Raw genomic sequence first — 23168 nt, 5'->3', positions numbered from 1 at the left:
GCCTCAGTTTTCCTTTCCAGCCACTTCTCTATGTGTCTCTGAAACCTTTGGAACACAGATTGGCCCTTAAAGTAAAAACAAATAAGCAAATCTTTGTACATAACAGCTTTGCGGTTGGAAGTTATGACAAGAGGTTTCTTGTTCTCTCACTTTAGGAATTGCCACCTAATATAGAGGTAGCAATCCTGAGGTAGCTATCCCTCTGTCACTCAATTTCACTAGTTAGGCATGCCCTGGTAGAATAATAATGTATAATAAGATGCAATCCTTTAAAAAGGATTAAAAAAAATAAATTTAAGGATTTAAATTCTTTTAAATCCTGCAAAACTTTAATCAGGACAGATCTGTGGGGATGACACTATCAGTGTGTAAGTTCAGCCAGGAAGAACTAGTGGGTCATTCTCTGATGTCATGTGAGGAGATGGGACGCATGTTAAATTCTTCACCAGAAATTTGTCTGAGTTCTACACTGAATCCTCTTATAGTATCTGCAGGGTTAAAATAGTCATAAGGGTTTCCTATTTAGATTTCTGCAGCACTGAGAATAGGAAATGTTTTCTACACTCAAGTCTGTATTTTACAAATAAGTTAATAGCTTTGGTTAGTGGTCAAATGAGATATAAAAGTAAGGATATTTCAAAGTCATCTTGAGATCTGTATTCCAGCCCCCATCTGCAGAGTGCATGTTTAAAATGTCTGTATGATGGAGTGGTAGACACCTGTCCATTTTGACAACTAACTGCAGACTGTGAGGTAGAGTCTTTGCTTTGTTCTTTATACTTAATTTTGTTTTTTCTTATATTAGTACTTGGCTGTGTCTTTGTTTCTTGAGGATTTTTTTTCCAGACTCCTTGTTAGAACCTAATTGTCTTTTTCACTATCAGATGAGTTGGCTATCTATATGGGGGAGGAAAAAGACAAAAAATGCAGTATTATTTGAGGAACTGGCAGACTGTGGAGACACAAGTGTGGACATGTTTTGAGCTCCTGAAAGACAATTGTGGCTTGGGTGATTTCTCAAAGGCAAGTTGCTTCAGTTTTCTTCCTTTTGTTATCCTCATTAGAGGAGTTGTGGGGCTCAAAATGTTAATGAATGTAAAGCGGTAACTCAAGATTGAAGTGATTAAACTCTTCTCTTGCTATGCTTTAGCTGGTAAATAAAATAAAATGCAGGCTTGTCACCTTTCCAAGTGCTGGAGTTAGGGGTTAGTCATCCTCTGACCTCAGGTTTCCATGGCAATTTTTTGTTGTCATTCTTCAGAAGTGAAGGACTTCATGCAACAGAATACTTCAATAGGCTACCAAAAACAGATGTGTGCAGGTGGCAGTATATTGGGGTTGTGAACTATTTGTGGATAATAGATTAGTCTTTCCCTTAATAATCAATTTGTGCAGCATCCAGGAGGGAAAGAGAAAAAAAAAAAAAAAAAAGAAAGAGTGTGGATACCTTCTAATTATTTTGCTGTTCTCCAAAAAAATGCTTTTGGCAAGATATCAACAGGAATTAATAAACATTAATAAAACTTGAAAGCAACAGCGAAAAGTGTTTGATTCAGAGGTGGTAAGTACTCGCCTGCCACCATCCTAATTGATGTGCACTCTCCAAGCATGGGGGAAGCTGTACAGAGAGAAGAGCCCACTTCGATGGAAAGCTGTGGGGGGTGGCCCTGGCAGGGACATGAAAGGCTCACCTCTCACAACATGCTGTGTAATGCTGGCAGAAAATTGCTTCTGTTAGCAGAGCAGCAGGCATGGGGCTGGAAAGAAGCTCAAAAAGCACTTCTGTGAATGTGACTGATGAGGGACATAGTGAAGATAAAAGACCCTGCAACTCTACTCTCTTGGGAAGAGTCATGGAAAAGAAAGCAGAGGATGAATGGCCTAGGGAGGACAGCTCCAGCGAAAGTAGGAATGTGCTGCCCTCTGGTTTCATGCAGTCATGAGCAAAGCCTAGGATCTCCCATGTTGGTTGTTGGTCAAACTCTGTAGCCCTGAGGGTCCTTGGCACCAGGGTTGGAGATGGTCAGCCAAGGTGCAGACTGTATCAGAGAGGTGTCTGGTGTGATGTATGTGTTCTTCCCCTCTCATGGACAGAGGGAATGTTCTAGCTGATGGGCAAATCCAGGGATATCAAGACAGACAGTGATCTGGGCTGTGGCACATATGTACCAAACAATGTTTGAATATTTGCAATTGTAGAAACACTTGAATTGTGGCTCATCTGATTCCATGTGACTTGACAGGACCTTAGATAGACCACACTCCATGTGGGAGGTCATAGAATCATAGAATGGTTTGGGTTGGAAGGGACCTCAAAGATCATCTAGTTCCAACTGCCCTTCCATGGGCAAGGACACTTTCCATTAGATCGAGTTGCTCAAAGCCTCATCCAATCTGGTCTTGAACACTTCCAGGGATAGGGCATCCACAACTCCTCTGGGCAACCTGTTCTGGTACTTCACCATACTCATAGTGAAGAATTTCTTCCTTATATCTAATCTAAGTCTCCCCTCTTTCAGTTTAAAGCCATTGTCCCTTGTCTTATCACAACATGCCCTTGTAAAAAGTCCCTTTCCAGCTTTCTCGTAGGCCCCCTTTAAGTACTGGAATGATGCTAGAAGGTGCCCCTGGAGTCTTCTCTTCTCCAGTATGAATGACTCCAACTCTCTCAGCCTGTCTTCATAGGAGAAGTGCTCCAGCTTTCTGATCATCTTTGTGGCCCTCCTCTGGACCTGCTCCAACAGCTCCATGTCCTTCTTATGTTGGGGGACCCAGAGCTGAATGCAATATTCCCTATTGCCCTTGCAGCTAGGAAGTGTGGACTTTATGGGGCTGGGAGGGAGGCCCAGTGGATGCAGTAAGGAATAAAAACTGGAGCAAATGAGAGCAGGAGAAGACATGATGGCTTCAATAACTTCATGCTGCTGTTATCCTATCCAACTGGTCCTTTTTATTTCTTCCTGGTGATCCATATTTGTTTCTGTCCATAGCTGGGGCAAATACTTCACTTACTAGCTAGTCTCTGGGAGGAGAATCTCTTGTTCTGTACCCTCAGAAATGGGATTTTTTGTTTAGACGATCAGTATCAGTGCATGTTACAAACTCTTCCAATGAGTCTGGCATGTAAAGATTTTATATTTGTTACTGTCAGGGTGCTGCAAGGGCCAACTGCTCCAGAAGGGACAATGACCCAAGGGGCTTCTCAGGGCAGCAGGGCAGGGCCTCAACAGCCGGCACCCTCCCACTATCCCAGCAAGGAGCAGGGCAGCTGCAGCCTTGGGCATCAGGCACCTCCCTGGGGACAGGGATGGAATGGGATGGAATGTGGGCCCAGCTCAGTGACGCCCGTGGCTGGGCAGGGCAGGGCTATGTGGGGCTGGAGACTGGCTCTGCTGCATCATTGCTGGAGCAGGGTCTGATGGTGCCAGTGCTGGGACCATCAGACAACCATGGGCAAGGTGAGAAGAGCCCTAGGGAGGCTGGGCTGATGGTGCCCTCAGGGCCTGGCTGTTACTGTGGATGGCCTTCAAGGAGCCGGAAAGACTTCAGCAGCTAATTTGCGTCTGGCTAGAGTATGGCATATAAGAAATATAAGGTTCTTTCTTAGAAAATTATGACCCTTGAGACGAGTCTCATAACAGATGATGTGGGCATCTGTCCAGTAAGCAAGTGCAAATCTTGACAGGAGCTGCTGAACCCACTGATTCACCACTGATGAATTTACTATGGGAAATAGATGCTGTGGCTAGCTAGGGATCAGTAAATGGGATCAATAGCGTTCAGACTACTGTGTTTAGTAAGCTACATTTTAGTGGGAAGCCTTCCTGGGGAACACCTTTTTCTGGAGTTAAGCCAATTTACTGCTCAGGCACAGGAAGGTAATTATTTTCCTAATCAACTTCAGCAGTTCAGCAGATGTGTAATGAAAGATTGTTAATAAAATGATAAAATATGTCATTAACAATAATGTTGATAGTCCTGAATATTGTTAGGAAAGGAAAATAAACCCAAACCTAAGGTTAGTGAGATAGAGCTGGAAATGTAAAGTCAGTAGATGGGGGCTGAGGAAAGAGGTAGAAGCCCAGATGAAGTGCCAGGGGTAAGATTCATGAAAAGAGGCAGGGCACATACAGAGAAGATAAAAAAGGAACCTAGAAAGCATAAACCAATGAGTTTCTGATTTTTCCATAAGCTTCCTGCATGGAGCATCAGAACTGCTCCACGGCATTGGGGCGCATATACATTCTTTGCCTTTGGTTATGAATTAGAACCTCAGCTAACATTTTTTATTTAAGCAAGGTGCTATATAAAAATGCTTTTAGCAGATGATTGAATGTCTTCTTCACAGGTAACAGTTCAGGTCCATCAGGGTAGATTCTTGGAAATATTTTGTTAACTTGCAAAAAAAAAGAAAAAACTGAAAGTGTTGAAAAGGGGCACACCAGGAGATAACCCTTTCTCATTAAAACTTAGGTATAAATCACAGTGCCCTTGAAGTTCTTCTCATTACCTTCAGCCTCAATCTTCAGCAACTATGCAGAAAAATATCAGCCCAGCGGTGTTAGCCACAGTACAAACGAAAGCCTTACTGTAGGAAATCTAAGGATTCCTCAGTCCTTTTATTTATGACGTAAAACGACTGAAACATTAAAACATCACAGACACCATTTTTAGAAGCCCTGTTACAGGCTGAAAAAGCACATGCATGCACAGCAGTCTAAAGAAAGCAGGATGACAATCTTTATTTTATTTTTTTTTTTTTTAATACTTGAATATGAACTAAAGTCAGGTAGGATAAAAGTCAGCACTTTGGGGAAGACCTTAAGCAGCAGCGTGCAGGAACTTTCATGCTGAATCAGACCAATGCTTCATCTTGTTCTGACATCTCGTCTTTTCAAATGGCGACATTGCCTCAGTGGGCAGGTGATTAATGCAGAAAAAGCTGTGCATAGGCAAAATTTCTTCTTAATCTTGTCCGATAAGTGTTGGGATTTGCTGTGGTGCATGAAAAGCTACACTCTTTCCAAACAACTAGATTTTTAAATAGTCATAGGTTCTGGAAGTTGTGGTTACAAATATACTGGATGGAGTTTTTTCAAGCCCTTTTCTTGTTATGGGATTTGTTGTGACTGATCCTTGTTAAATTCTGCAGAACACTCTTGTAACCTGACAGGGCAAGAATCTCCCTGTAAGAGTCACCTTATTCTGGTTTCACTCAGCATATTTTTGTTTTCTACTTGAACTTCCATCACTCACACCTCTTCAAAACACTTCTCCTGTTGCTAGGAGAGGAGAAACAATGGGAGAGAAGAGAAAAAATGGTCAGCATCCTGCTTCACATGTTACTAGTCAAAATCATTGCAAAGAACACATTTCATGCATCCTTTTGGGTAAAATACTTTGTGTATATTTTCACCACTCCTGAAAGCCTCTTACACCGTTGCCACTGTGGTAGATCTGCAAGTCTTTCTCTTAGCCCTAGCCACAACAGACGGCAGAGTGGTTCAGGCATCTCTGTTTGCATATGATATGCTCCTCGCCCTGTCCTTGCTATAGCTCTCTGTACCCAAATGTGAAAAATACGCTGTGTACACGTGCATTTTGGGGGTAATTCTGTGCTTCTTCTTTGCAAATCCAGGGCTCATCCCAACCTAGATTGTTCTTATTGTCTGAAATGTTCACTGGGATAGCTTTACACTTCCAATTGTAAAGTTTATCCTTTTCTTGAATAAGTAGCAGTTGCTTTATGGTAAAATCTTCCCTATGCTCAAAACCAGTAGGTGACCTGTGACCATTTGGTTGTTCATGGGAGTTTAGCACACCAGGTGCTGGACTGGGAAGGGTTGATGGGAAGCCATGGATCTTCTATTGGCTCTGACACTGGTTTGTTAACATATCCTTTCAATAAATCACTTATTTCATCCATGCTGCTGTTTGCTCTCCCATGTCCATCTTCTCTATTCACATGCTTTGGGACAGGGATTGGCTGTTTTATTCTGATAAAGCCCCAAAACAAGAGGCTTCAGTTTCAGCTGGGACCTCTGGCTGCTACTTGTACTACTATATTCAGCAGGTAATCTCACCAATCTATGCTTTGCAGAAGTAGAGCTGGTGTCCCAGACGGCTTCTGCAACAATAAAAATTGAACTTTAAGTTTAGCAGAACTAAATCCGGTGTTTTAAGAGAGGAGAGAAAATCCATTTTTCATCAGTCTTGAATTCCTCTTGTAATTTCTGTTAAGGCATTTATCCATGATCTCCTGAAGCAGTCCATTCGGCTACTCATTCACTGGAAATCTGCCTTCTCTTGCCTGTTCCAAGTCACCAGCAGCCTCTTTGAAGAGTGAGGGGTAAAGAGCAGAAGCAGCCATGTGAAATAATGACATTGCAGGTGAACATACTGATACCATTGCACAATATAGAAATGAAAACCAGGCTATGGCTGCTTCTGGGTCGACTACTGAAAGAAACAGTGAGACAGATGTCATTGTGGCTAGCCTGTGAACGCTCACAGCCAGACGTTGGTGAATTTAGTTCTGATTCTTTAATTACTTTGCAGAGGTATTGATAAAATTATGTTCTTCTCCACACTTATCCACAGACGCTTTGCACGGAATCTCAAAGACTTTCTAGCTTTGCCCGCAAGTGAGAAAATAGGCCAGGGTGCTCTTCCTTCTCCTCCAGTAGTGAAGCCAACCCTTCTGTTCGGAGTACCACCTTCATGGCCTTTTCTTGCCCTGGACATCACAACTGGCTTTCCACAGCAAAGGGTAAGAAGATGAAAACAATGGTTTCCATAATCATCATTACTAAAAAGAAGGCATTGCTTAATAGCACGACTACAAAAGAGTTGCACTAGAGGTAATTTTGATCTGGAGAGCTGCTTCTCATGTGTAAAGTAAAAAGTAATAAGAGAATGTAGGAACAAGTCAGATAAGTTAACATTTTTCTGCAGTGAAATACTAAATAGTCTTATTGATAAAATTTTAATTCATCAGCTACATTAAGATATCCACTTTCTCTATTAAACACTATGCAGAGCGATTAGGAGTTTTAGCTTTGCATCAGAAGATACTGAACTTGCGCTTTTCCTGTTTCTTGCTTAGAGGATACACGTAAGAGGATTTTTCTGTTGCGAAGGTGAAAAACCGATTTTACCTTCACAGAGTACTATCTTGTTATAGAGAACAGGCTTAACGATGTCTTTAAATGGTGAAGAAAACAAGATATTTAAGGGCTCTGCATGTGCTTTTATTAGTAAATTCTCATTTGGTACAGTAACTCCATATTCTCATAAAACCAATAAACATCATCATCTGAAGGATATAGGCAATATGGGATATTAAATATCTTCTGTGATATCAAGAGCTGTAAGTGTTGCCTGGAACCATGGTACCTTGTAAAGAAACACCTCTGACTCTGACGGTAGAGACTTTTTGTTACCAAAACACTGAGATAGTCTCCTGCTGCATGCGAAACTTCAGCACAAAAGGAGCTGGGTGTTTTTAAGCAAACCATTATTTCTAACAAAAGATGTTTTTTTTCTCTCTCAGCCAATTGTCGAGAGAAAGCGACAGACACTTACTGTTAAACAAGCTTTAGAGTTTTCTGTTCCAAGGAAAATAGCATGAGGCTGGCATAATCAATCGCTATTTGACAGAGTGATGGAAAAGGCGCATGCTACACGGTAGCTAAAAGTCTGTCAGGAAGCAGCTGGAACAGCAAATGACCGAGCACATTTCAGCAACAGCATGGCCAAAGTGTTGTACGGGGCGTAATCTTTAGACTTTCTTAACTCATGAATGGACAAACACAGTTAAACTGAATTTTTACATCTAGGTGAAATGTCATATTTCATTCAGGAAAAAAAGGCTACAATGGACCAATTATTTTCAGCTTGTTGTAGGCTGTGACCTTTTCTCACTCTCTACTTTGCTCTGGAGGGAGTGGAGGGGGCACAGAAAAAGTATTATGGGCTGCCAAAACACAGAAGAGGCAAGTAAGAGAAAAAGCATATGCTTGTCAAAGTATCACCAAAGTATATTAGATGAGGCCTACTGTAATTCATCTCAGTTCCATCGTTGCTACAAGGAAAACTTTATTCCATAACACAATGCCACTTTTAAACAGTATCTATCTGTCTAGATGCTGTGATCTGTCTTCAGTTTTCACTTTTCCATGATCTCCCTATAGCTAGTTTACATTTTTAACTGTCTTTTAAATTCACCCACATTAAGTTCAGATGTAACAAATAAGGTTGCAGACAGCTTCCTTCCATGCACTGTGATCTTGCATCCTCAATCCCTTGTCACCATATGGAAGGCAGTATGATTATGACACCCTGACCAATGCTTGTTTGCAATTCTGACAGATGGCATGACAGCATCCTGCGTGTTGGGTAGGTCTGGCATCACCAGTCCATCAGCCAATGAAAGGCCATATTATCTACTTGTACTGGGCTTGAAAATCCATATAGGGTAAATGGAGCCAAAACAGTGATACTATAGAATCATAGAATCATAGAATGGTTAGGGTTGGAAGGGACCTCAAAGATCATCTAGTTCCAACCCCCCTGCCATGGGCAGGGAAATCCTCCACTACACCAGGTTGCCCAAAGCCTCATCCAACCTGGCCTTGAACACTTCCAGGGATGGGGCATCCACAACTTCTCTGGGCAACCTGTTCCAGTACCTCACCACCCACAATGTAAAGAATTTCTTCCTCATATGTAACCTAAATCTGCCCTCTTTCAGTTTAAATCCATTGCCCCTTGTCCTATCACTACACACCCTTGTCAAAAGTCCCTCTCCAGCTTTCCTGTAGGCCCCCTTTAGGTACTGGAAAGCTGCTATAAGATCACCCCGGAGCCTTCTCTTTTCCAGGCTGAACAGCCCCAACTCTCTCAGCCTGTCTTCATAGCAGAGGTGCTCCAGCCCTCTGATCATCTTCGTGGCCCTCCTCTGGACTCGTTCCAGTAGCTCCATGTCCTTCTTGTGTTGGGGACCCCAGAGCTGAACACAGTATTCCAGGTGGGGTCTCACGAGAGCTGAGTAGAGGGGCAGAATCACTTCCCTCGACCTGCTGGCCACACTCCTTTTGATACAGCCCAGGATACGGTTGGCAAGTAGTGACAGACAGACATAGCCTCTCCTAACTACTTATCTGATAGCGTAGATAACATGAAATATGTAGAGTATGGTACCAGGGAGACTTGCAGTAGGACACTCAACATTGCCTCATTGTGAAATGTATCTCTGTGATACCTAATTAGCATGAAATGAAAGCACCTGTAGCTGAATGTGTTTTGAATACGGTTACAGAGCCTATAGAGGAGCTACAGGCTCTCTTCTGTAATGAAATCCTTTTTTTTAAACAGTTCTAAATCTGATCATGGCCACAAGTTCCATAAGTTGTGCGAAGTGCTCGTTTGGCTGCTTACTCTGACCTCTGCTGTGTTACCATGACTCTTCATGAACAAACCAAGTAAAGCCTTTAGGCCAGAACCATATAGGCAGGTACTGAAACCAGTAGAGCTAGACCTAAACTCCACAGGTGGGAGCACAATTTCCATAAGCTCCACATTTCAGTCCTCTTACAGCTGCAGCTGAATTGCATCGCTACAAAACAGGAGATGTTCTTTGACATCACTGGTGACCACTGTCACTGTAGCCACAAGAAATGCCCCATGACTTTTCTAGGGAGGATGAGGGAGGATTCAATTTTCTTTTGTTAAGTTTTGGGCAGTGACAAATGCTTTTATATAGAGGTAGGATTATTTTTATTGTCTCCTCTGTTGATTGACTTGATGTCATTAAGCAAGGCTGGCTTTGTGAGATTGCACAATAGGGATGCAAGCACTGGAGAAGGGTAAGAACACCACACATGGTAAAATGGCTTGGGGACCTCTTAGCAAGCTGGGCAGGCATTTTCTTCAAGACAGGAATCTTTCTTAGAGAAACAAGGATATCTTTGTCTTTTTCTCATTCTTTCACCTGGTGTCACTTCCCAGAGATGTCAAATAGCTCAGGAGGTGGCACTGAAGATAACACAATCATGCCAAGTTAGTGGCATAAATTTCTGTGTCAGTTGTTGCTTGTGATTGTCTTGCTTGGGATAACTCTTGTCTCCCAGGAGCTGCTGGGCACTACTCAGGCTTCTCACTGTCATGCCAAGGCATGACTGACTGTGACACGGCAGTGGCAGGCAGCAACAGATGATATTGTTTATAGAATCATAGAATGGCATAGGCTGGAAGGGACCTTAGAGATCATCCAAAGGAGCTTTGCTAGAAAGTACAGTGCCTGCCTTCAGGCTAGCATGGTCTTCTCCTCTGTCACATTACTCAGTACCCCATCCTGCTGACAGCAATGGTGTCAGCTTTATGGCTATTTTGTGCTGCAAAGCTGTGCTAAGGGACAGTAGACTCATTAAGGATTGAAGCCAAGAGAATCTGGTGTAAGAGTTTGGATACTACCATACATCGGAAGATTGCCATGTTGATTTGTGTAACCATCGGGATCCAAAGCTATAGCTATAGGCCCCGCTGTTGTTGTTTGGGGTTTTGGTTTTGTGGGTTTTTTTTGTTGTTGTTGTTTGTTTTTTTTTTTTAATAATTCCTGTGCCATTTTAATTTTCTTTAATATGTTTAGTAGCTCCAAGTCCTCTAAAGGCAACAATGTGCTGGCAGAGGCTCTTGGGAACTGCTGGTTAAAATTCTGCTGCCAAAATGAGGAGAGTTTTAGGATAATTTCCTGGACTGGGAGAGCAGTTCCTCTCTGAATACTATCAAAGCTGCCAATGTGTATCTATTGTGCCTATCTATGACATAGATAAGGACCACCTACAAAACTAAGAATAGCATCACTGCTGTCAAGAAAAAAACACCCAGTCTCTGTGCCACCTACTCACGATGACTATTGTACACACAGATGTATAACTCTAAATATCAGGAGAAAAAATATTACTTTTTAGGGGGTAATAACTTCATTAAGAATAAATTCGTGGGAGGAAATGGAAAACTGGAGTTGATCCTATATCAGCATAGATCAGAGACGAGTTTTAGGGCAGTGGATGTCGCTTCTGATCCTAGAAGCACTCTGAAAGAACCCAGTTTTCATAAAGTGGATGATTTGAACCTCAGCCTTCTTTCACATACCTAAGCTTTAAAGAAAAGGGGTCATACCTCACTGGGCATTGTGGACATCAAGTATTTGGTCTCTAATGCAATGAATCCAGGCCTTTTGCAAGCCAAAATGTCAATGAAGTTCCTAAGAAAAGTGTGGTGCGAGTCTAAGTAGAAAAGTCAGGTATAAATGTTAGGTGAGCAGGTCAATGCTTGCAAAGCCAACAAACACCAACTTATATCAGTTAAAGTGCTTTTAAAGTGGGGTGAGGGGGTGGGGAAGAAAAGAAACACTCTGGTGGTGTTTTTGAAGTTCCTGTTTTCTTCCGTTTACCACTAGTGGTGGTTGCTGGGCGTAAGTTGATTAAGCTTTGTTGTAGTTGGTTTCAGGCTGTGCAATTTAGTCATATGGGCAACTGAACAGTACAAGGCACTCTCTCAAATTCTGAAGAAAGTATTCTAAAATTAGCACAAGAATGAGCTTTGTATTCTCATCTTTCATAGCCTTAAGAAACATTGGCTGTGTAATACTCTGCAGGGAAGGCAGTCATTTTCTCAGTGGTTACTCCGTATAGCTTTGGACATAGCACTTGAGTGTTTGAGAGTGCATTTGCCTCGGGGTGCACACTGACTTGTCTCAGTGTGATAAGGTCTTTGCCGATCTGTACAGCTACCAGAAACAAACATGACCGTTGTAACATGACAGTTTAAAAACACAGAACAACCACACTTGGGTTACAAGAGGAGACTCTGCTATCCTGGCTTGCACTGATACTTCTGTGTCCTGCTGGACGACCGTGATGATTCACACGTGTTCATCAGTTTATATCCATCTCATTGAGGCCTACATGAAAACATATGAAAATGCTCCTGGTAACGCTAAAGTTCCAGTTTTGCCAAACTCGTAGAAGGCAGAAGGTTTCATTATGCATTTTTGTTTTCCTTTTGTGATAACTACAATGTGTACAGGACACGGGCACAAGATGCGATAGATTGTTCTTTGTCAGACTTAAGGGGGCTGATGGAGCAAGGCTAATTCTTACTACTTTAGTTCATTCATTTCATTTAAAGATCTACTGGTTTATGTGAGCTTCTTAGCAAAAGCAGGACTTGCACTGTAATGATACTTGCTGTTGGCAAGCAGGAACAGCATCCCTCTCTTTCTTAAGCGAGCCCTGGTCCACTGAAGATACTCTGATGCCACCCGCAGGAGGACGCAGGTACTTTCAGCGGCTCTGTCCTGATTTACAGCAGCGCTCGGTCCTGTTAAAGGCGCTTTATCACTACTAGCAGGAGTCTAGCAGGTAGTATCAGCAAGCGGAGGAGACGTCAAGGCATGTAGCTGCGTGGGCACATAACTACAGGGTGACATTCAAGGCCCTTGTTGTGTCCATGCCCCAGAAGGGGAAGTATGATTTGAGTGGTGGAGCATAAGATAGAGAACAGAAATCTCACACTTAGTGTTCATCCGGACTCAGCTAAGCGCAGATGGAGGTTGGATCCTGCTCCTTCCTCTCACTGTCCCCTGCTGTAGGTTACCCTGGTGGTAGGCTCCAGTCTGCAGCTAGACCACAAATACTTTTTGTGAAAATCTTGCCAAAGCTGCAGACGTGTGAGGTCTCCTGCGTTCCTGCAGGGCATCCTGGGTTTCTCACTGTTTTCTAGAGAGCTGAGCTGAACATCCGACATCCTGGTGTGCGGAGAGGCTGTGTCCTGCTAGCAGGAAGCAGATCCAGCATGCTGTCACAGCTCCCAGCCGTGACACAGCACACAGAGTCTGGAGACCAAGCAGCCTTGGCCGACACTTCTGGGATGGCACAAACCTGCCCTTGTACTAATACATAGATTTTCCCTGGAGGCTGCACCAGTATATTTTGGTGCAATATGGTTCTGCTGTTATTGAGCTAAAAGATTGGTGAGATCCAAGTACAACTAAGGGAAACCTTGGCTTTCTGGAGAACTTGATTAGTTCTGTGGTTAGGTTATTAAGTACCGCGTGCATAAGGAAAAAAAAATCACAGCTTTACTTTTACAAAAATAGTAACAGAGAAGAGGTAAGCAGAAAAGACGGGAAAGCATACTGTTTATGACAGGAAAATATATTTAGATGAGTTTTGTGTAAACCTCACTGAACTATAAAAGTAATTGAAGTTTATTTCTGTAGATGCATAAATAGAATGACTGATCTTTGATTTTAATGCTGTGAACAAATTACTGATCAGTGATATTTTTGCACAATATGCTCAGTAAAATGCTGTTTTTTATTTGCGCTTTGTGAAAAAAATCAGGTTTACAGTGTGTATTTCCAACATGTGCAGCAGTATGATGTTAAAGTCTCTAATAACAGAGTCAAGGTTTTCTGGAAGATTTCAGCTACACCCCAAGTAGTGGTTGTTACTGTTTTTAATTTGGAAGACTTGTGATGAGTGTTCTTGGTTTGGGCTAGCAACTGTGTTTGATCACCTGCTCTCTCTTTCACACCTCAGAGTGCCCAGGAGCAGCAGCCCAGGATTTGCCAGCTCAGCAAATACCTGACATCAAATTCACAGCATAAGACTGATTTGTCTCTGTTTTGCACTCCTTTCCTTTCCTGAAAAATATGCATCACTGGAGAGATCTTCCTTGCAAAAAGTTTTGTGTATATATCTTTATGCCTGTTTGGTGGAGAACGAGATGCAATTGCAGCATCTATCTCTCAGTGGATATGCTCCAGGAGCTCTGCCATTGCCAAATTGGTGTGCCTCAGAGAGGTTTATGAATTTATGTTCATCAGATTCTTGTGAGGTAAGAAGGGGAAATTAGATTATACAGATGGGGAGCTATGGCACAAAGATGCTATATCCCACAAATATTTATGCACATATTTAACTGACAAGTGCAAATCCAATTCTCTGCGTAATCTGAGGATTTCTGGGAAGCCAGCCAGACTTTTCACAAGAACACACTTCGGCATCGCCACAGCTGATCAAGAACTGAGTGGCTGCCATGGGCGAGCAAAGTCAAAGAGTGAATCCTGATATCCCAAGTCCTTGTGATGTGTTTTAGCTGTAAGAACTCTTTTCTGCTTAGTTGGGGCCATCCTATCCCTTCTCCCTGTCAGGACATCTAGAGAGGCACTGCAGAATCAGTGATAGCCCCGACGCCCAGAGGACCAGTGGCCCCTCAGCAACCAACCAAGCCTGCTTGCTCTTGTAGGCTGACACTGCTGCTTCCGCAGATCATGGGCCTTGATGCATTTGCACTGCTTGGTGGCATGTGGATGCTGGAGCTCGAATTTAACCAAATGCTTAACTTGAGCCAGTAGGCTCACTGGAAATACTGGTTGGACTTAGCTAACCCCGTGCTCCCAGCTTCTCAGCAGTGCAAGCAAAGAGGAATTCCTCCCCTCGCGATCGGGTTAGCCGAAACCGCCCCCGAAACAGAGAAGAATTCTCTGGGGCTGGGAGGGCAGAGATGTGCACAAGAGAGGCCCAGAGGGTCTCCAGCACCCCGCCCCACAGCGCGGGCCATCACAGGGATAGGGGAGCGGGAGGTGGCCCAACACAGGGACCGGGGAGCGGGAGGTGGCCCATCACAGGGATCGGGAAGCGGCGCACGGGGAGCGCACGCTCGTACGGCCGCGCCCGCGGGGCGCGGGCAGCTCCGTCCCCGCCGCAGCCCCCAGGGGGCGCTGCCGCGGGTCCGCGGCTCCGGCACCACCGGGGCCGGGGCGGCTCCGAGCGGGGGGAGCGCCCGGCGCGTCCGCCCGCCCCCTCCCTCCCTCCGTCCCCTCCCCTCGGCCGCGGCGGTGGAGCCGCCGGGCTCCCTCGCTCTTCTTCACATGGGGCTCGCCCTGCCGGAGGGACAGCGCTCCTGCTCTCCCGCCAGCCGCTGAGCGGGACCCGGCGCGGGAGAAGGGGGCCCTCCGCTGCCGGCGGGCAGGTAGGGGCGGGCGGCGCCCCGGAGGGGAACTTGGGGAGCGGGCGCGGCGGAGGCGGCGGGACGGGCGCGCGGGGCTTTGCCGTCCCGGCGCGAGGCTGCGGCCGGCGGTGGCGGGCGCGGAGCGCGGCGCACGTGGAGCGGGCGCCGTCGCGGGGCGCCCTCCGCCCTCCGCCCCGCGGCGCCGCCGCTCCGCCCGGGTCTTCCCGCCGCGGTTCCGGCGCGGTCGCGGGCACCGCCGCTCGCTCGTGGGCGCATCGCGGGCGGCTTCTCTTCCCGCCGGCGCCCGTGGTCGGCAGCTCCCCGGCTGCCGCGGGGAGCGGCGCAACTTCAGGGAGGGACCCGAGCGGGGACGTCGGTCTTCTCCGTTTCCCCAGAGGTGATGTGGTTTCCTTAAAGAGCCGTGAATCTCCCACCGCCTGTGCCGTCTTTTCTTTTAGCTGTCGTACGAAGGTCGCAGCCGAAGAACCGGACCTTTATTTGTGAAATTATTTTATGTTAGTTTAAGGTGGTTTTTTTTTTTTTTCCCTGTACACTACCAAAGACAGAGTGCCGATGAGATTAATTTCTGTGGGTGGTAGATTAAAAGCAGGACAAATTCCTTATGCCATTGAAGTGAGAGTTACAGTCTTGCCGAGTTCATGTAATCTGATGTTTTCGTAGCTCAAAATAAACCTTTTCATTAAAAGGGAGAAAACTGGATCCAGTTCTTGCAGCTTTTGATTGATTAGAGCTCCCTCGTGGAAATCAGCAGGGAGTTTTGCCTGATTAAGACCTGTAAAATCATCCTGAGGTTTGTTATACAACTGGCTGTAGATGTGCAGTATGGGCTCAGTTAGATAACTTTGCATCTGGGTCTTGTTTTCACTGGTCCAGCTGAAGTACATTCAAGTCAAAATGAGTTTCAGTGCTCCACTTCAAGGAGTCAGCCCTCTCCACTTGACATGTCCAAGGGAGCGAGAAGAATGTTTTACCTGCATTAAAGAAGAGTAAACCTGTTGGTTAAACAGAGAAACGGGTGACAGCTGTTGGAGGTAGTGATTGACATTTAGAAATGCTCCATGTGTTTTGGTGACAGTGCCAGGTAAAATGAACTGTTTTCATCCTGAATGTGTTTTATTCCGTATTGCTTGTGTTGCAGTTGAGCCTCAGAAACCCTAGTCAAGAACCAGGGACCCCGCTGTAACAGCAGATGTACAGGCACGCGTATAATCGTAGTCTCTCCACTAAAGAGCGTACTTGCTGGTGTGACTGTGCAGAAAGGTTTCAGAAAACAGAGCCTTGCTCCCAGAAAAGCTTGCAGGTTGGAATTTCCACGCATGTGAGTCGACTATTCAGTTATTGCAGTTCTGTTTTTTCGGTGTTCCTAAAATACCTGACAGTAAGCAGATTACAGATTCTAGTCAGTTGTTTGTGGAACTTTTCTTGTTGCTACAACTGCAAACGTTGCTGTTGTTTTTTTTTTTTTTTAAGGTGTGAAAGTAAGCAAAATAAACTGGAAACTTTATTGCACTTCAAATAGCAGCAATAGAGGACCAGTCTTGGGGAGGGTGGAACAAACAAAACCCAAAACTTTTTCTTTGTGCTGTATCTACTTTCAGATGAGAAAACTCCTTTGGGATGGCATTTCCCAAGTTCGTTCTTGGGTCTTTGGAGTTTCAGGTGGGAAAAGTCTGATTGATCTAGCTCTTTGAGTGAGAAAAAGGCATCGTATTGCAGTTCATGGAGTTCGAATGCACGTTACTGGGAAGTTTCAAATAGCCTTGAAATAATCCTTAGTGGGGCAGGTGTATTTACTATGTTTGCAGCAATTGGATTTGTTTATAAAAGAACAGGTAGTGTTTCTGAAGTAGGGCACGCCAGTGTAACTCTGTTAGCTTTGGTACTTCAGTACTGGTGTTCCCGAACTGAGACCGCAATCCAGTATGAATACATGCATGTAAATTTGATGTCTGTAGATAGGTGTGTTGGTATGCTAACCTCATAACGTTGGTATGCTAACCTCGTGGCCATGTTGGAGGCTTGAATACCTAATATCCTTAAGGATAAGTCTATGGAAAAACTCAGGCATGTGCTGAACAGCTTTCCTGGGCTAGGATGATAGAAAACAAATTGTGTATCACTGAAGTTAGAAGTATTTAGGAAAGATGTTAATAACATTCAAAAAAGAGATTCTTAAGATACATGTGAAGAGCATTGTCAGTTTGTGTAGCTCAGTAGCCAGCATGTGGCTGGGCTATCGTGCCTATTGGTCCATCTCCTAATCCTTAGGGAGGGATTTTTCTAAAATAGGGTGCTTAAACATACCCCAGTTTAAAATATTGAAGAGAGGCAAATTATGGTGAACTAGTTCTACTCAAAAGACTGGATGTTTGTACCTCGGACAAGAAAAACTATCTTCTTAGCAGCATGCCAAAGCTTGGAGCTCTCCACGAGCAGAAAAGCTAATGGAGTACACATTGTGGCATTAAGTATTCAGTGCTGGTTTTCAGGAGATATTTATATGGCAGTTATCACTGATACATCACAATTGCTGATTTGTCTTCATAGGGGTGGGATAGGAAAGCACCATGGATGGATGTGGAGAGACTAAATGCCTTTCCAAGTCACTTGGGAAGTCTGAAAGAGCAAGAAGTTGAAGCCAGATGGAAAAAGGTCTAGACTGGCAATCCTACCTGGATTGTCTGCCTTATTTGCTGTAATTGTTTGAACTATGCTATAAAATAAAGATATTTCTAGATATTTCATCCAATGGTTGGCTGACAACGTTCAAAGTTTAAAAAGTGTTTTTCTGTTACGTGGCTTTCTGTATTTTTGCATGCACATGGTATTTGGTAGGCATTGGCATTTTATTATGCTGTCATAGCTTCCCTTTTCCTACGTTTGTTATTTTAATGTTTTAAAGTCATCTAGTAGACGCCATGCAAAAAACAACACTCTGTTAATGGATTGTTAAGAGTGGGGAATTTGAATGTGAGAGCGCCAGTGGTCAGCATTATGGTTCCCAATGCAACCATTAGTCAGCAACACTTCACATAAATATCCAAACTAAAATTTTATATCATCCGCTGTAGTGTACTTGCTCGGAAAGGTGACTTTAAGCAAGCAGGAAGTTCTAACTTGAGGATGAAGAATAGAAGCCTACAAAGAGCTGTGCTGAGGTTGCTGTGAAAATGGTAACTTTAGGGTTTGAGTGTTTGTGATTCAAAGTTTAAGCCAATTTTTGCTCTTAAAAACTGCAACATGCAATTTTAAAGGGTGGCTAAATAGTTTTAGTTTTTTACAAGATGCCTGACAGCAAAACCTCCACGTAGCAAGGCACGCTACTCTGAGGAGCTCTGGTTTTGCCTGCACTTGGAACTGAAGTGTCTTTTGCTGGTTCAGTTGCACGCGCCGCTGCTGCTAGCTGCTGGCAGAGAGGCATTTATTCTGTGTAAACTCAGATTTGAGTAGCTGAAGACCCTCATGTTGTCTCCTACTAATCAGCCAGTTGTAGTTTCTGTGTTTACTGCAAATTAACAGAAAGAGGTGGTGTTAATTTGCTTCTGCTTGCCCTTTTATGCTGCAAACACTACACAGCTGTGAAGTTTCTTTCTAGTTCTGGTTTAGGAGCATGTTCTTCAAGGTGGTGTGCATGTCCTTAAACAGCCTTGATTCTCAAAGAAAGGTAAGTTTGAAAGTAGCATTTGTGCCCTAGAAAAAGCTACAGAGAGAGAAGGGGAGCTACATGCATGCTTAAAAACTAGCACATGCCCAAGTGTTTTGGTGAATAAGCTTTGCTGAATCACAGCTGTGAGCTGGCAGAAACGCTGTACCTGCAAAGTCTGCTGCAGCTGAGTACAGTACTCGTAATGTATTGCAGAGCAGTTTTGGAGACCATCCGAACTGCAAAACTGAATTAGGAGAGGGGTCATACATGCTACCAGACAAGAACGGAAACGTAACATTGCAAGTGGCTTAATTTAGGCTTTGCTGGGAAATTTTACCAGAACTTGTCCCTTTCTCTCTGATACTCAAATACCAGGTGAAAACTGATGCAGTAAGTGCCTCGATTCCCAGTGGTTTCCTTAAGAAAATGACTATACAAAGGGTGTGTCCAAGTAAACTGCCTTGGGAGTGCCACCAGTGGCCTGCAGAAACTGTGGGATTTGCCTGATATTAACATTTTTGGGGCAACCTGCGATACTGATTTGATGAGTGGGACTACGGCTAAATACGGCAGCCCGCGGGGACGGGCAGTCCCGGTACCGACTCCCCTGCCTGCCGCCCTCTTCTTTCCGTTAATCTGCCCGGGACCTCCGAGGGCAGCGGCGACGCCGCGGGAAGGGAGCTGTCGGGCATCGGCCGGGCGGGGGGCGGCGGGGCGGGTGTCCCCTTCCCCGCCGGGAGCGGGGCGGCGCCGCCAGGGGGCGCGCGAGCACCGGCGGAGGGCGGCGGGCAGGGCGGGCGCGGGCGGCTCCCGCCTCTCCTCCCGGGGATCCCGGCGAGTTTGCGGGAGCGGGGAAATTAATCCCGATTAACCCGATCCGTTCCTCGGGTGAACTACACCTCCTGCCTGGGCGCGCTCCTGTGCGCAGTGAGGGGCTGCGCAACTTGCGTTGGTCTTCGGTCGCTGCCGACCGCGAGGGGGGGGCGGCCGGAATGCAGCCGCTCCGAGCGCGGCCCGTGTCGGGGCTCCGCGCGGGGCCGGGGTGGTGGGGGAAATGGGAGTGATCTGCTTCGCAGTTGTGTCCGGGCGAACTTTGCGGTGCACCCCAGCGCAAAGCAGCCTGGTGTCGCAGTGAATTTCCAGTAAATGCGTGATTGACACAGGGGGATTCCCTACAGCGTTTGATTTGCTCATGAGTGTCATTCGTGGATCAGCAAAGTCTGTAAGGGGCTGTTACTGAGAGTTGGGGGAGTACGGAATAAGATTCCCTTCAGCTGAACAGCAGACAAATGTAAAGCAAATGTGCCCTAAGCAAGAAGAGTTTTGTTGGTGGAATGAATTTTAAGCTATGGAACTACTCTGGCATGACACCTGTGCGTTTAATCTGTGCTTTCCTAATCTACTGCCTGCTGTAATTTCCTCTGGTAAAATATTTACCGCAAATTGATCACTAAATGTTACGTGGCTCGCCAGTCACCAGGCAGCAGGACAGACATTGACGGGACATCTGGAGAGGGCAAGACATCCTTCTCACAGGTGGCAAAAGTGAATCGTTTGGCTATGGGCTGCGGCTTGGACACGGGTGGTATTTGGAATGAATTTCTAGCTCTTTTTCGGTTGTCTGTTTGCTTCAGGGTGTTTTTCCTCTTGCATTATGTTGTCCAGTGCCTACAGGCAAGACGATCATCTTTAGTAACGCTTTGTCGTTGTGGCTCAGCATAATGTGACAGACTAGGATACGTTAGTTGCTACCTAGGATTCTGTCAATAAGCGACTTGATATTCTGACACATGCAGAACTGGATTGTTGAATTAAAAAATATCGTGTAAAATATCTGCAGTAAGGGAATATCTGTAGAGTTATGTGAGGGCTGTAAGTGGTACTTTGATAAAATGCTTGGAAATGTGGACAAATGAATAACCCATTGCTAACAGTGTGCTAAGTAATGTAGACAGCTGTTTCATATTTGGCTTTATGCTAGTTGCTGCTGCTGTTAACATTGCGTTTGTGAGTTGATGGAGCTGTACATCGTTTGTATACTCCTGGTGCAAATGCTGCCTTGGCACATCATGGGTTGGTAACAGATATAAGCAGATGCTTTTACTTGGCTGTTAATTTATGGTGAAAGTTTTATGGGATCGTTAAAGTTCACTGAGAAAGATTGAAAATGACTTGGATTTCTTGCCAGACATTTGGCCAGATAGGCTCAGCTTTGCATAGTGATCAAAGAATTTGAGTGGGGAATCTGAAATTATTTGTATGGAATTAGTGTGTAGATGAGGAGAAGAGTGAAGGGAAGGGGAAATAGCAAATTGGACTAGCCTGTTTGTCAGAGTGGTTTAAGTAGGGTCCAGTTCCTTGTGAGGGATTGCAGGCAGCTTCTGAACCACTTGGATATGTTCTTTCTGAACTTGCAGAAAGGCTTTCAGTCTTAAGCCTGTGTTAATGGTCTAGGCTGAGCCTTCAGCTTCACTTGCATGGAAGAAACGGAAGAAGGTTTGCTGTGCTACAGCTCGGGTTTTGGTTACTTTGCAGATGTATAAAATACAACGTCAGCTCCCATGTGTTGAGGCTGACAGTACATGTGGTAGATGGCCATAAACAAGCATAGGAAAAGCAAGCAGAAGCTTTTAAGGCACGTGTAAAGTCCTTTTGTCTTTTCATCTAGACTAAATGCTGTTTGAGTAACTTTAATTTTAATTTCACTTCTAATTGTTAGCTATGCTAACTTTGATAGACATTCCAAATAAATATGTCAGCTTTGTTTTGATATCATGAAAGCTCACATGCAACTTATATGAAAAATAACAGCATCACTCTTTCTTCTTCCTATCCATCACAATCTTATCTTCCAAAAGAAAGAATTTGCCATGGGACTGTAGACTAGACAGAACTAGGGAAGCTGGTGAACTATATTTGAAAGTCACTTTCTCTTCACAAGCTCAGCTGCCTTGTGTGTCTGTTGAAGGGCTAGGAGATGAACCTTCAACATAAATGTTTGTCATATGCATTTGTAACTGCGGTTTAAAATGTCAGAGGTAGCTTATGATTGGAAACAAGAAACTAAAACCATCTCTCTAAACATGGATTTGTAATGAATGACTGATTTAGAACAAAGTGTACACAAAAAGGCATAGAAAAACGTTTAAACGTTTTTGAGATTATCCCTTAGTATTTAATTAAATATTGTCTCACGTCTGTAATTATTATAAATGTCAGGAATGATATGAAGTCAACTGATTATACAAGAAAATATTTTTCTAGGTGGAATTTTATTAGTCTTGTTTATAGATGGACTATGTTCAGCTGTGGATCCAAGGAAGAGATACCACAAGACAGACATGAATAAACTGATGTAATGGTTCCCCATCGACTCAAACTAGTTTGAAAAATAAGTATAACTGCAATGCTGAATAAAATGGATTGCAAGGATAATTTTGTTGGAGAAGTAGTCTATAGGTGATTACTTCTAAAATATCGTGGACTGGTAAGAGAGATGGTATTCCACTTTTTGCACACAAAGGTAAAATGTCTAGTTTGTAGAGACTTATTATGATCAAAGACTTTATTATTTCGTCAGTGCATTTGTAACAGTAGAATTTTAAGAACTATTCGGTGTATTTGGTCAACAGCATAGATCCTGTCAGATAGATCCAGATCCTATTAACCCCTCGATGTGGAAAAGCTAATGCAGTTAGCTGTAATGCTGTCACTTGGTCACTTTGTTCACTCTCTACTGTGCACAAAGGGAGTATGAAAGCAAGATTAACTTTAAACTAGTTGGTTATTGACCAAGATGTGTGGTAGATAACTAGGATTAGTGAGCAACCAGGCAAAGCATTAACATATCACCTCCAGGTAAGAGACCTGGTTCACAGAGTCACAGAATAGTTGAGGTTGGAAGGGACCTCTGGAAGTCATTTGGTCCAATCCCCTTCTCAAGCAAGGCTGCCTAGAGCTACTTGCCCAGGTCTGTGTCTAGATGGTTTCTGAATTTCTCCAAGGAACGGAGACATCACGACTTCCCTGGGCAACCCAGTACTCGGTCACCCTCACAGTGAAGAAGGTGTTTCCTGATGTTCAGAAGGAACCTCCTGTATTTCAATTTGTGCCCATTGCCTCTGGTCTTGTTGCTGAGCTCCACTGGAAAGAGCCTTTCTCCGTCCTCTTTGTGCCTTCCCTTCAGGTATTTGTATATATTGATAAGATCATAGAATGGTTTGGGTTGGAAGGGACCTTAAAGATCATCTAGTTCCAACCCCCTTGACATAGGCAGGGACACTTTGCACTAGATCAAGCTGCTCAAAGCCTCATCCAACCTTGTCTTGAACAATTTCGGGGATGGGGCATCCACAACTTCTCTGGGCAACCTGTTCCAGTGCCTCACCACCCTCAGAGTGAAGAATTTCTTCCTTAGATCTAATCTCAATCTGCCCTTTTTCAGTTTAAAGCTATTATGCCTTGTCCTATCACTACATGC

This window comes from Tauraco erythrolophus, chromosome 7 (genome assembly GCF_009769465.1).
Source record: "Tauraco erythrolophus isolate bTauEry1 chromosome 7, bTauEry1.pri, whole genome shotgun sequence".
Taxonomy (NCBI): Eukaryota; Metazoa; Chordata; class Aves; order Musophagiformes; family Musophagidae; genus Tauraco; species Tauraco erythrolophus.
Note: the sequence above shows the minus strand (reverse complement) of the source record.